The sequence below is a fragment of the Lissotriton vulgaris genome, chromosome 3_2 (genome assembly GCF_964263255.1).
Source record: "Lissotriton vulgaris chromosome 3_2, aLisVul1.2, whole genome shotgun sequence".
Taxonomy (NCBI): Eukaryota; Metazoa; Chordata; class Amphibia; order Caudata; family Salamandridae; genus Lissotriton; species Lissotriton vulgaris.
The window spans coordinates 216,265,239-216,278,142 of NC_141690.1; the positions used below are offsets into that span (position 1 = coordinate 216,265,239).

Sequence of the window (12,904 nt, forward strand, 5' to 3'; positions counted from 1 at the left end):
TTGTCAAGAAGAAAATCGAAAATAGCAGCAATTATTTTCAACAGTACTAACTAAAGTGCTAATGCATTAATTAAAGTGCAAATGCTTTACTAGTACATTGTAATGCAACATACATAGTTAATTAACATTCCTACAAATATGATCTGAAGCAGTAAGGGTTGAATGGTATTATTATTTTTAACGGTCTGTCAAAGTGCCAATAGTGCTTCAATAAAATACTGATACAAAAAATGATTACACACAATATTAAAATATCTACAATTCACCCAAACCCATTCATTTTCCTTTTAATAAACATTTAAAAATTCTTTAAAAAAGCAGAAAATTTTAAAACACATCAGTTCGGATGGGGGAAACATAAGAAAATTGCGGGCCTGTTCTGCCGTTGCAATGTTATGCTGTAAAAAACCAGGCCTTAAATATTTACGGCGAATTAGATGGAGTGCTGGACACACTATCAGGACATGATTAAGATCTTGTACACCGCCATTTATTTTTATTTATTTTGCGTGTTTGTATCGCGCTAGGATCACCTCCCAAAGGAGTATCTCTGCGCCTTTGGCAGCCAAAAAAAGCAACTAGCGGACCCTAACCATAAGCCTAGATCAATTTTGAAAAAGGAATGTCTTTAATTGCTTCCTAAAAGGAAGGTGGTCCTTGCACTGTCTCAAAAACAGTGGGAGGCTGTTCCACAAGGTTGGACCAGCAACCGTAAGAGATCTTCCCCCTTGTCTTACTTTTCTAAATTTTGGAACCTGTAACAATGCCTGCTCACTAGATCTCAAGGAGCGTGTCGGTGTATACCAGGAGAATTTATTAATCAAATATGCTGGGCCATTCCCCTGTAGACACTTATACATTGTACAGCAGATCTTAAACTTCACCCTCTGTTTGATGGATAGCCAATGTAACTTCTCCAGAAGGGGTTTAGAGGGGGTGCGAGAGGGCTGGTTCAAAACCAGACGGGCAGCAGTATTCTGGACCACCTGGAGTCTAGAGATTACCGCTTCATTTGTTGACAGCAGCAATCCATTGCAGTAGTCCAAGCGACTCAATACTAGGGCCTGCACCAAGGTTCTCCGAGTGGAGTCTGGTAGTAAAGGAAATACCTTTCGTAGCATCCCGATGATATGGAAGCAGGAGCCCACCACTTGATTGCTATGATGTTTTAAGGAAAGCTCCTGATCAAGTCGGACGCCGAGGTTTTTCACTATCTGCTTGGGCTCTGGAGCCGGGCCAAGATCTTGAGGCCACCAGTCTGGGGTCCACAGAAGTTTGGCCTCACCGAACAGCATCACCTCCGTTTTAGCAACATTACACTGCAGGAGGTTAGATGCCATCCAGTGTGCCACCGCCTTCATCCCCTGAGCAAAGGAGTTCCTGACCTCCACCGTAAGGGTTTCAAAAGGAAAGAGGAGTTGGGTGTCATCTGCATATGACACAGGAATAAATCCATATGATCTCATGATGTTAGCTAGGGGGGCCACATAGATATTCAAAAGAGTAGGGCTCAGACAAGAGCCCTGTGGCACCCCCTTAGAGATCTCCAACTCCTCTGACCGGTAATCCTACAGGGTGACCCTTTGGGTGCGACCTGTCAGGAAACTCCTCAGCCATGACAGCGCCTTGCCTTCCAGGCCGATGTTAACTAGCCTGGTGGTCATGATGTCATATGACACGGTGTCAAACGCCGCAGACAGATCCAGCAGAACCAGGATAACAGAATGACCTTTATCCTGGAACATGTGTAGATCGTCTGCGACTGACAGCAAGGTGGTCTCAGTGCTCTGTCTTGGTCTAAAGCCCGACTGGGATGGATCCAGACCGCCTGCTATCTCAATGTAGCTGGATAAGTGGCGATTTACATATTTCTCTATAATTTTCCCCAAAAAGGGGAGAAGAGAAATGGGCCTTAGATTCGCCAACTCCGTCCAGGGAATGGCAGTATTTTTCCTCAGTGACCTTACTAACGCCCTCTTCCAGTCCATAGGGACCTGTCCTGTACAGAGGGAAAGATTAATCCAGTTCTGGATTTCTGGTCCAAGAACTTCTACCAGCTTAGGCAAGATACGGGCAGGAATGCTATCATAGGGACTGCCACTCTTGATCTGTGCAACCAATGAGATTACCTCCTCCAAAGAGATAGGAGGAAAGCTAGAGAGACATTGGGTAGGTGGTCCTGATTGTACACTCGACTGGGATCTGTTGTTATTATTCATTCCCTCAGCCGTCTTTGAGGCCATTATCTTCTCATAGATAGATAGCCATTGCATAGATTACAGTGTCTTTCATTTTTGGGGATACCCTACCAAGCACCTGTCACAATCCTCAAAGGAAGCATGTTCAATCTCAATAATAAGAGCACTCGGCGTGCTCCATGATACAGGTTCCAAAGTAGATATGGCTGAGGTTTTTTGTCAATAAAGCTCCCCATAATGCAATCTAGCCTTCCATTCGCATTACATGATTGCTGATCTCTTCTACTTGAGATCATATATATAGATTTTTTAATAATAAGCTTTAGAGCTGATTTATCTAAACGGAGTACTTCTTCAAAATAAAGATCAAAAATACTTAAAGATTTTAAATAATTTCTAAAAATTACACTTTTCTTTAGCAGATTAACAAAAATTTCCTTATACAAAGCAGCCCTTAATAGATTTTCCTGCCCATTCAGCAGAGCCTTACACCACCGCAAACACGCTGCCATCGAAAGCACATATGTAGAGAGAAGGCCAAATTCAAGTCTAAGAGCTGCAATGGGCGCGGAATAATTTAGATTACTTATTTGGCGCCAGATTTTTCCTTCCACCTTCTCAAACATTGCCCACTCACCTTCATCTATTGTTTCAATTGCATAGTTTAGAGTCTGAGGAATCTTTATTTTATATACTGCAATAGTGTGAGAAAAATGTCTTTTTCAACCTTGCAAGTAATGGCGATTAATACCAGATGCTTGCGAGATGGCTTTACGTTTGCAATGGTCCAAATGTCTCTTAGCAGAGCACCTATTTGTAAAAAAAATTCCTAAGTACTGATAAAATTTTACTATTTCCATTCTTTCATCTCCTAATAACCATTTCAAGTTTGGTCTAACCTTACAGCCACTATGACTAAAAATCATCACTTTGCTCTTCGAAATGTTTATCTTTAAAAAATAATCCTTAGTATACCTGACCAATTCCGTTAATCGCCTCTGGAGTCCAATTGGGGTTAGATCCATTAATATTGCATCGTCCGCATATAGCAGACAGCTTATTTTCAGATCACCCACTTGTGGAGGATCCCCCTTACATTCCCCTAACCGGCTTGGTAGATCATTTATATAAATTGAAAAAAGCAATGGGGCTAATAGGCACCCTTGCTTCAGGCCATTATTAGTGGGAATTTTCTTTGAAAGGCCCTGAGTCCCTCCTAACAAGACTTGAGTCCATGTTGATGAGTGGAGTGCTATTATTACTCTTAACAAGTTCCCGGGTATTCCCATAGCAAGCAATTTCCTCCACAGCGTCCCTCGGTCCACCCTATCGAACGCTGTGGAGAAATCAATAAATGCAGTATACAATGGGGACCTCCGACCCACAGGATATTTATCGATCAGGGTCTGCAGGACAGATATATTGTCCAGCGTACCACTGTTCTTCCGGAATCCTGATTGTTCAAGAGGAATTAAGTTATTTCCAAAAACTCACTCTTGTAGGTGTACCAAGATGCTTTTTGCAAATAGTTTTCCAGTTGCATCTAGAATTGAAATTTGCCTGAAACTTGCCGGAGAGTTTTTTGGGCCCTTTTTATATAGCGGAACTATAATGCTTCCCTTCCAAGAGTAAGGGATGACCCCGAGATTGTAACAATGGGCAAACAGTGGTTGTAATAATTTTGCCCAATCGCCACAATCATTCTTTATGATGGCCACGGGGACACCATCTGGCCCCATTACCCCAGAATATCTTGCCTCCTTAATATATCCTTCAATTTCCTTCGTTGATGGGGCTTCGACATCACCTACCAGTTGAGAGATTTTACTAAACCCGTCATCATCTTCAGACCCTGTATTTGTGGCATACAATAGAGATATATAAGTAGACCATTCTACTTCTGGAATTAACATGGGTTGGGATTTTTCTACACTATCGCAATAATTGGCTATTAACGCCCAATATTTCCTGCTGTCCCCTGAAAGCGCCACTTCCCGGAGTTTAACCCATTTTTCATCTTCAGCAGCCCTACGATCTGCTGCTGCTTTCCTTTTCCGGACCTGTTTTAATCTATATATCTCTTTTTGTCTTAGTGCTATAGGGTCTTTAAATTGGGCTCTAATCAGCTCATTTATCTTTCTATTTAATATTTTAATGTCACTCGGCAGAGTTGCTAAGGGGGTGCCTCTTCCGCTATCCTGCTTTTTACCCAGCGCTTTTATTGCAATCATAACTTTTTCATATCCCACAATCAAGTTCTCCCGAGCAAGACCAGGTACAATATTTTTAAAAACCCACTGAAAATTCGGAAGGTTCTTGTATGACCAAAAAGTGCGACCATTATTTCGAGAATAGGATATATTATCATTCCTCTTGATTCCAGAGTTCAGGCTTCTCGATACATATAGCTAGATTTACCGCCAAAATGTCATGGTCACTCAACTTCGTTGGAACCACTTTAAATTGTGAGCATGCCCCAAACAATTGAAAAGACACAGCCATGTAATCAAGTAGGGAGTGGCCAAAAGCCCCATGGAAAGTAAGTGCTGCTGGTAGATCTTCTGCGAATCTACCATTTAATAAAACGAGGTCAAGCTCCCTGAGATTTTGCAAAAGTGAGAGGCCCCGTTTATCGGCTTTTAAATTGGGTGGGAATACAGAGTCTGGTATACACCAAACCTCCTCCAAATCCTCATTAGAAAACGCCAAAATAGAACTATTACTTATTTTAGCGTTAAAGTCACCGACCATTAATATGCACGTAAGAACAAATGGAGTCAATCAATGGGGTGGACGCCTTCCCCGGAGGAATATACACATTTACCAAGAACAGAGACCCACTGTAACCCTTATGATTCATTTCCATCTTCAACTTAGCACACATACAACATTTTGAGGGGTGTATATCTATCACTGCATCCCATGCTAAATCACAACTCAGCAGAATGGCTAATCCGCCCCTTGCACATCCCCTCATAGATTTCTTTGCCGCAGCACAGTGCACATAGTAATTCTCCAACTGGAACTCATCCCTAGCCCACGTCTCCTGGAGGCAAATTATCTTTGGGTCTAGGGAGGCCAATGATTTAAGCTTCTGGTTTTCTTTTCCTAGCCCTGCCATATTCCATGAGACAATTGTACACGGCAAGCTACCCCCGCGCTATTGTTTTTATAGAAGTTGTTTTTGCCCCATTCAGAGCGCTTGCAATCCAACTCCATTTTGTTGCATCATCTTCTCTGTCTGTATTATGGACCTCTTGGACCTCCGGTGCCAAAAACTTAATTGATCTTACACCTGATGTCCTTCCTACTGTTATTTCTATGTCCTCATATTGTATGCATGTACTCTCTCCCTGATGTTCCAAAGATTCACTCCCTTGCCGATGGCTAGGTACCTTGATGTTTTTAAACGAGGCATCAGATGAACCTGAACTAATAAGGACATCAATTCCTCTTTTCCTAAAGCTATCCGCATTAGCTAAGATAAGTGAAGCAACTACCCCTGATGTAAAAGTAGCTTTAGTTACATATGGCTTATACCTCCAATCTAAATAGACTAATTCAATATCTTTACTAGAGATTAGCTTTAGATCATCTATTTATGAAATGATTTTTAGGAGAGCACTTCTATTTAGAGTTATTAACTCAGCATCAAAGAGAGGAATAAAAATAATAGCCCTATTCGCATGCCCAGCGCATGTCACTGGAATCTTAGCCTGATTAGCAACCTGCACACTTCTATGGGAGTCATCATGTAAATTCCCCCCTTTATTTTTATTAGTAGTTAGAATCATTCTCCGGCTAACTCCCCCATCTTTACTTATATCAAGATTCATTGTCAGCGGAGTTTGCACAGCCAAGTCAAGTGCAGCGCCAATTAATTCTACTCTCGGGCAAATTTCAGAGCTATTTTCCGTGGCCACTTTATTTCCAGTACTACTATGCAAGTTACTACCACCTCCTATACTACCTTCGACCCCCCCAACATTGTCCAGAAAGACATTCTGCCTACCAGATATGCTGTCCATCTGAGAACCAAGAGCTTGCTCGTGGTTAGAACTCATGTTTAATTTCAGATGACCCAAGGGTGTTTTGTTCTTTTTGTCAACAGGGGCTATGTAAGAATTTTCCTTTTCACTTACAGGTTCAAAACGCAACTTTCTATGTTTGCGTTTTGGGAACCTGCGGTATTTCATCATTTTTTTCCTCCTCCTACAACCATTTTTAATGGACCCTTTTCTTACTAGTAAATCTTCCCCTTCCGCTGGACTCTCTGCAATATCATTTGCTTCATCTAGTTGTTGTGGTATAGTTTTCTTCTGCTTACTCATATTTAAGATTGTGTCTAGTGAGTCTTCTCCTACAGCTGAGCTCTCTAAGATGTTTTTTGCTTCATCTACCTGTTGTAATATGGTTTTATTTGGCTTACTCATATTAAAAATTGGGAAAACTCGCACAGCATCTAGTTTAGGGGAAGCATTTTCCGATAACTCTTCCCTCAGGGAGAGGGCTTTTACAGGAGCATTAAAGCTAGCCTTAGACAGACTTGAATTTAATTTTCCTACAGACGGTAAGTTTACAAAATCTGCCTGCAGTTCTTTTGGCCCCCCTACCCCTGAGACTTTATCAGCATTAAGAGATACGTTAAGCGTTTGACATGCTTTACTAGATGTAGAAGTAGCACAGTTGACACAAACCGGTCTATGATTTTTAAGATCCAAGACCCCTCCTAAGATTGGCGTGAGGACTTTCAGAATATGGTCGGAGTTTAAAGTACTTTTCTCCATCAGGGACAGAATTGCGGATAGGATTTTTTCTAATTTAGAGAATGTGCTCATTAACCCATCTGCCCCTACAATCTCATTTATCGGCGAGGGGTACAAAGGAATCCCCACCACATTGTTAGGTGTCATTGAAAGTTCCACGCCTGATAGATCATGTAAGTCCGGAATCATAGACAAATCTGTAGGGGTGCTACTATACATGATAGGCATATGTGTTTGTGTTCCTATATGGGAGGACGATAGTAGTTTAATCGAATGACATTCTGAATCCCCTCCCTGCAAGTGCAGTTTTGCTAGAAGCGTTACTCGTTCAGCATTCTTTTCTAGTGCGAAGGCTAGGTCCGGGAGAGTAATGTCCTCGGCTTTAGCCTGCCCATTTAGCAAATTCTGTTCTTTCTGTTGTTCTACTTTTCGAGAAACAGCATTTTCTTCTGTTAATGAACAGTCCATCAAGCTCCTGTGTGAGACGTTTACTTTATCTTCTACATTTTCAATAAGAGTGATTAGGTCTGCTAGGGGAGAGTTTGGCACAATTTCCTTAGTTTTGCTTCCATTCCTCTTAACATATTCTATTACCTCTGGCCTCTGATGGACCACTTCCACTTCCACCTCCATATCAGATTTATTTTCCTCGTTCACTGCTTGCTGTACATCTATCCTGCTATCTAATGGAGGGGGTACTACTTTACAATCTCCCCCATTCACCTTTAGTATAGTCACAACAGGGTAAAGTCCCTCCCGACTTGACGCGTATCCATCCAATCTATTCTCTGTTATCAATTCAGAGTCCATTGACCCCTCCATTACGTTCCCCTCCAACTCTTCATCACCACTTTTTTGCCCCATTCCACACTTAAAGCTCCTTCCCTTACTGGTAAACATTGACTTTACCGATGGGTAGGATTTCAATAAAGACAGATGAGCGCCGGGTCTACGGCGTCTGATAGTTTTTTGAGGTTTTAGGGGACTCAGACTGCTCGTGACAGACTGACTGGTGGATACTAAAGAATCTGCGGTTTTTGCTTTTGACTGTGAGCGTAGTCGCCTTACAGACATTACCATTATAGTTGCAATTTAACACGACCTAAGATTGTTTACCACCCCACTATGAATGACACGAAGTAGGGGGGGACTGACAGTGTGTATAAATAAATGTTAAGACACAAACTCCACAAATTCAGTGCAGTGAATCACGTACCACTGTGGCCAAGGCCTGGGCTATTCAACAGTGACCTAGTCTGAGCCACACGCCGAACCCCGTCTGGCAACTGGGACAGTAGTGGTTATAATAACCGCAAAGGTCTGGGGGATATTTTACACACAATCCTCGCCGTGGAGTACACGTCAGTGGGGTGGCCCTGCCCGGCCTCCCCTTTGCCCGGGCGCTCCCGCGACGCGGCGGTGGAGTCCAATTTACAACGCCTCCTGGCACGATTCCTCAGGTGGCGGCTTCCGGCCGCACTGCAGGCTGGGACCTGTAGTCCTTGCAGTCCCGGTGGCAAGTGCCCTCCCACACACTCAGCAGCCGCTGGGGATGGAACGGACTGCGGCGGCGGCGGGGAGGTTGCGGCGAAATATCAGCCCAATAACAAAGCAGAAAGCGCAGGAAAGATGAGTGCTCCCTCTGGTACTCACAGGTAGGAACTTTAATCGCGGGAATCACTCAACTCGACCCAACCCAACCCGGGTTGCAAACTTCAAGCAGACTTCAAGCGCTTCAAGCGCTTCAGGCTTCAAGCGCTCATGAGTTCAAGTATCAGAAGCCAGAGAACTCAGGCGTATGCCGGGCTCTCACTGCTGCGCCCCCCGAGGTTCCCGTCTCCCAGTAGCTCTCAGTGGCTCACAGCTGTACCTGCACCTTGATTTTCACAGTACCGCCCTCCGTAGTTCCTGGCTTCCAACAGCTTTTCTGTGGCGCCTTGCTGCGAGCTCCAGCACTCCAGCGCTCGCAGCCTGCAGATCGTGTGAAGGCGTTAGGGCTCTTAGTGTCATACAAGGTAATCAGAGCGATCCGAGCAGTCCGAGCGCTCTGACCCCCGCAGTGCCCCCTCAGAGGTTTCCTCAGCAGTTTCCTGCGGCCGGGGCAGTTACCAAACAACTCTATCGGTTCCAGCAACAGCTCCAACAACAGCTCCCGCACTCAGCTTCCCAGACCCCCACCCCCTGCTTCGCACCTCACTGTGTGGTAGGCTCAATGACTGGCTCAATGACTGGTAGAGACCTAGCCAGGCAGTGAGGATGGTCACAATTCCGGTCAGCCTCAGGGGGCCTCAGGGCGAGGAGCAGAGTAGCAAGCGAAAAGGCGTAGCAGAGACGGTGGCTGGCTCTCGGGCACTAAGGCACTTTTGGCCCTTCGGGCACCGCGCCCACACCCTCGCACACAATCCGGCTCTGTACGGCTTTGTCCGGAGAAAATTACTTAGTCTTGACCCTTTTCACGGTTCTCTCACGGAGCCGCGGGTGACTGCAGCCGTCCCCGCAACTGAGAAAGATGGCGTTCTGGCGTCCTCGAGAAGATTGCGAGCTCCCTCTAGCTCCCTCTTGTGTTCTTGGTATTATCTATTGTTATATTCTTGTTTGTCGGTATTCGCCTACCTCTTCCAGAAATCTTTTCACCCTGAAATTTCACATTGCTTTAAAAAAAGATTGTTTTTCCCATGCCGGTATGTGGGGCATTCGCCTTGTGGGGATGCTAACGTGTTTAATGTGGTGTAGCAGAAATGTACCTGCACACAGAATGATATTTTTCTTTGAAGAAATAAAAAATGTAAATGATCAAAGGCAAATTTGCAAAAAATATAGGAATTTCGGTTTTGCTTGATTTCCTGGAGTATTCCGGAGACATTTTGTGATGCTCATGAAAATCCGAAACACAATAGTGGTCCTACTGGGGCAACTGAATTTTGTTTTCCTCAAGTTATGAATATGGCCCCTAGATATGATCACATTGTTCTGCATCAAAGTGTATCACATAAAAGCTCATCTCCAGAGGTACCTTTGAGCCATAATTGAGCCATAATTGAAGATTGGTTAGTGCTTATGCTTTTTTTGTAAACTTCATAAGACTGCTGCAAATCGGGTAGTTAGTCTGGAAGTGATGACGTTAGGTATCTTTTAGTTTCAGTTCCAAGTGTCTATGCAGGGCTATAATTAGGAGTGATATGTGACATGGACGTCTCCAGAAGTTCTTAAAGTAGTACGCACAGTTACTGATTCTTCAATTATTTGTATAGTCCCATCTGCAACATCAGGTGGGAGAAAGTTATCTTCCAGCCGAATCTTATTCCTTGACTGTAGTGCATCAGGACCACTTTCTTGGAAGGCTTGAATCAGTCTGGACCTCAAGGTTGAAAGATCACATTGACTGCGGAGGTAGATCATGTGGTGGTCTCCCTGAGGATTCCATAGCCACCTCAAACTTCACCAATTTCCCAATTGCCATTGTTTGCCTCTGTTTCTCCTTGGCAATATTTATCCGAGGTAAGAAAACTGCCACACCCATCCAGATTCTCTCCAGCGTTTCCTTGCATTGAAGAGTTTTAATGATGGGCAGCACTTCCACATTTCACACTTTGTACTGCAAATGGTTTATGTAGCAGAATATAAATAAACAATAGCTTCTGCGCTTCTTTAGAACGATGTCGCTCGTTTGTATCATTGGGGTTGACCCTGGTTAGAATTATGAAATGCTCTTGGGTCTGGAACTCCTGCATATTGTTGTTTAGCTCTTTTTCTATTTGGAGGAGTTGGCTGCGGCAGATTAAATGTAGGTGATTTAAGGCCAGATTTAGAGATAGATGAATGGGTTTGTCCATCACAAACATGACGGATATCCTGCCTGCCTTATTAAAAGCGCCCTATGATATAATGCATTTGGAACAAGGCAGGAGTGATATTGGTCATGTTTGTGCTGCAGCAACCAGTCCGCTAAACTCCAAATCAGTCCCTAAGTGTTTAAAGACTGCGTGTCAAACCTCTGTTTGAGATTCACGAAGGGACAACTCTTTGGAGTCTTGCTACAGAAAGGGTGTTACTCATTTTAATTAGATCCAACGCCCGCTCCACATGAAAATAGAAATTAACCTCTTCGACGCTCATGACGAGCTGAGCTCGTCATGAGCCACGGCGCTCCTGTGCTCATGACGAGCTCAGCTCGTCATGGCCCGTGCAACACTCAGGTGCGGGGAGAATTCCCCCACTGTGCTGAACGTTCCACGGAGCCAATGCACCTGTGACGAGCTGAGTTCGTCATGAGCACAGGAGCACTGTAGCTCATGACAAGCTCAGCTCTTCATGAGCATTGGGCGCTGTGTGCGCCCCCCTCCCCCTCAGCACAGCGGGGAAATAACCCCCACAGCAAAGGGGTTAAGAGTACTCATCTGCTATAGGTTATGCAGAAAAGAGAGCAAGCATTGCTTACAAAGAGAGTACTGATGGTTGAAATGAATGAGAGAGCAAGTATTGCATACAAAGATGTACTGATGGCTGAAATGAATAAGCAAGCAAGCATTGCATGCAAAGAGAGTACTGATGGCTGAAATGAATGAAAGAGAGCAAGCATTGCATGCAACAATAGTACTGATGGCTGAAATGAATGAGCGAGCAAGCATTGCATGCAAATGTAGTACTGATGGCAGGAATGAAAGAGAGCAAGCATTGCATGCAAAGATGTACTGATGGCTGGAATGAATGCGGGAGAAAGCATTGCATACAAAGATGTACTGATGGCTGAAATGAATAAGCGAGCAAGCATTGCATGCAAAGAGAGTACTGATGGCTGAAATGAATGAAAGAGAGCAAGCATTGCATGCAACAATAGTACTGATGGCTGAAATATATGAGCGAGCAAGCATTGCATGCAAATATAGTACTGATGGCAGGAATGAAAGAGAGCAAGCATTGCATGCAAAGATGTACTGATGGCTGAAATGAATTAGCGAGCAAGCATTGCATGCATAGAGAGTACTGATGGCTGAAATGAATGAGGGAGCAAGCATTGAATCCAAAGATGGTATTGATGGCTGAAATTAATGAAAGAACAAGCATTGCATGCAAAGATAGTACTGATGGCTGAAATGAATGAAAGAGAGCAAGCATTCCATGCAACGATAGTACTGATGGCTGAAATGAATGAGCAAGCAAGCATTGCATGCAAATATAGTACTGATGGCTGGAATGAAAGAGAGCAAGCATTGCATGCAAAGATGTACTGATAGCTGAAATGAATGAAAGAGAGCAAGCATTGCATGCAACGATAATACTGATGGCTGAAATGAATGAGCGAGCAAGCATTGCATGCAAATATAGTACTGATGGCTGGAATGAAAGAGAGCAAGCATTGCATGCAAAGATGTACTGATGGCAGAAATGAATTAGCGAGCAAGCATTGCATGCATAGAGTACTGATGGCTGAAATGAATGAAAGACAGCAAGCATTGTATGCAAAGAGAGTACTGATGGCTGAAATGAATGTGGGAGCAAGCATTGCATGCAGAGTACTGATGGCTGAAATGAATGAAAGAGAGCAAGCATTGCATGCAACAATAGTACTGATGGCTGATATTAATGAAAGAACAAGCATTGCATGCAAAGATAGTACTGATGGCTGAAATGAATGAAAGAGAGCAAGCATTGAATGCAAAGATGGTACTGATGGCTGATATTAATGAAAGAACAAGCATTGCATGCAAAGATAGTACTGATGGCTGAAAGGAATGTGTAGAGTCATGTCCACTGTTGAAGAATGTGAACGTTTGCTGTCACCATCTCGATGATGTTAAATCATAGTCTGTACTGAAGGCCACCCACTCCTAACTGCCTGTAAGCAATATACATTATCCTGCTGGGTGGAGTTGATGCTTGTTGAAACAATTGTCTGCACATTTGACAAACTGAGGACTAGATAAGGCTGCTGAAAGCTGA

At 43.7% G+C, this 12,904-nt stretch overlaps 1 protein-coding gene across 4 annotated transcripts in view; it reads left to right on the forward strand.

Annotated features, from left to right (window-relative positions):
- CTBP1 (C-terminal binding protein 1) overlaps positions 1–12,904 on the forward strand; it is an 857,630-nt gene that overhangs the window by 610,036 nt on the left and 234,690 nt on the right. The window lies entirely within an intron of this gene.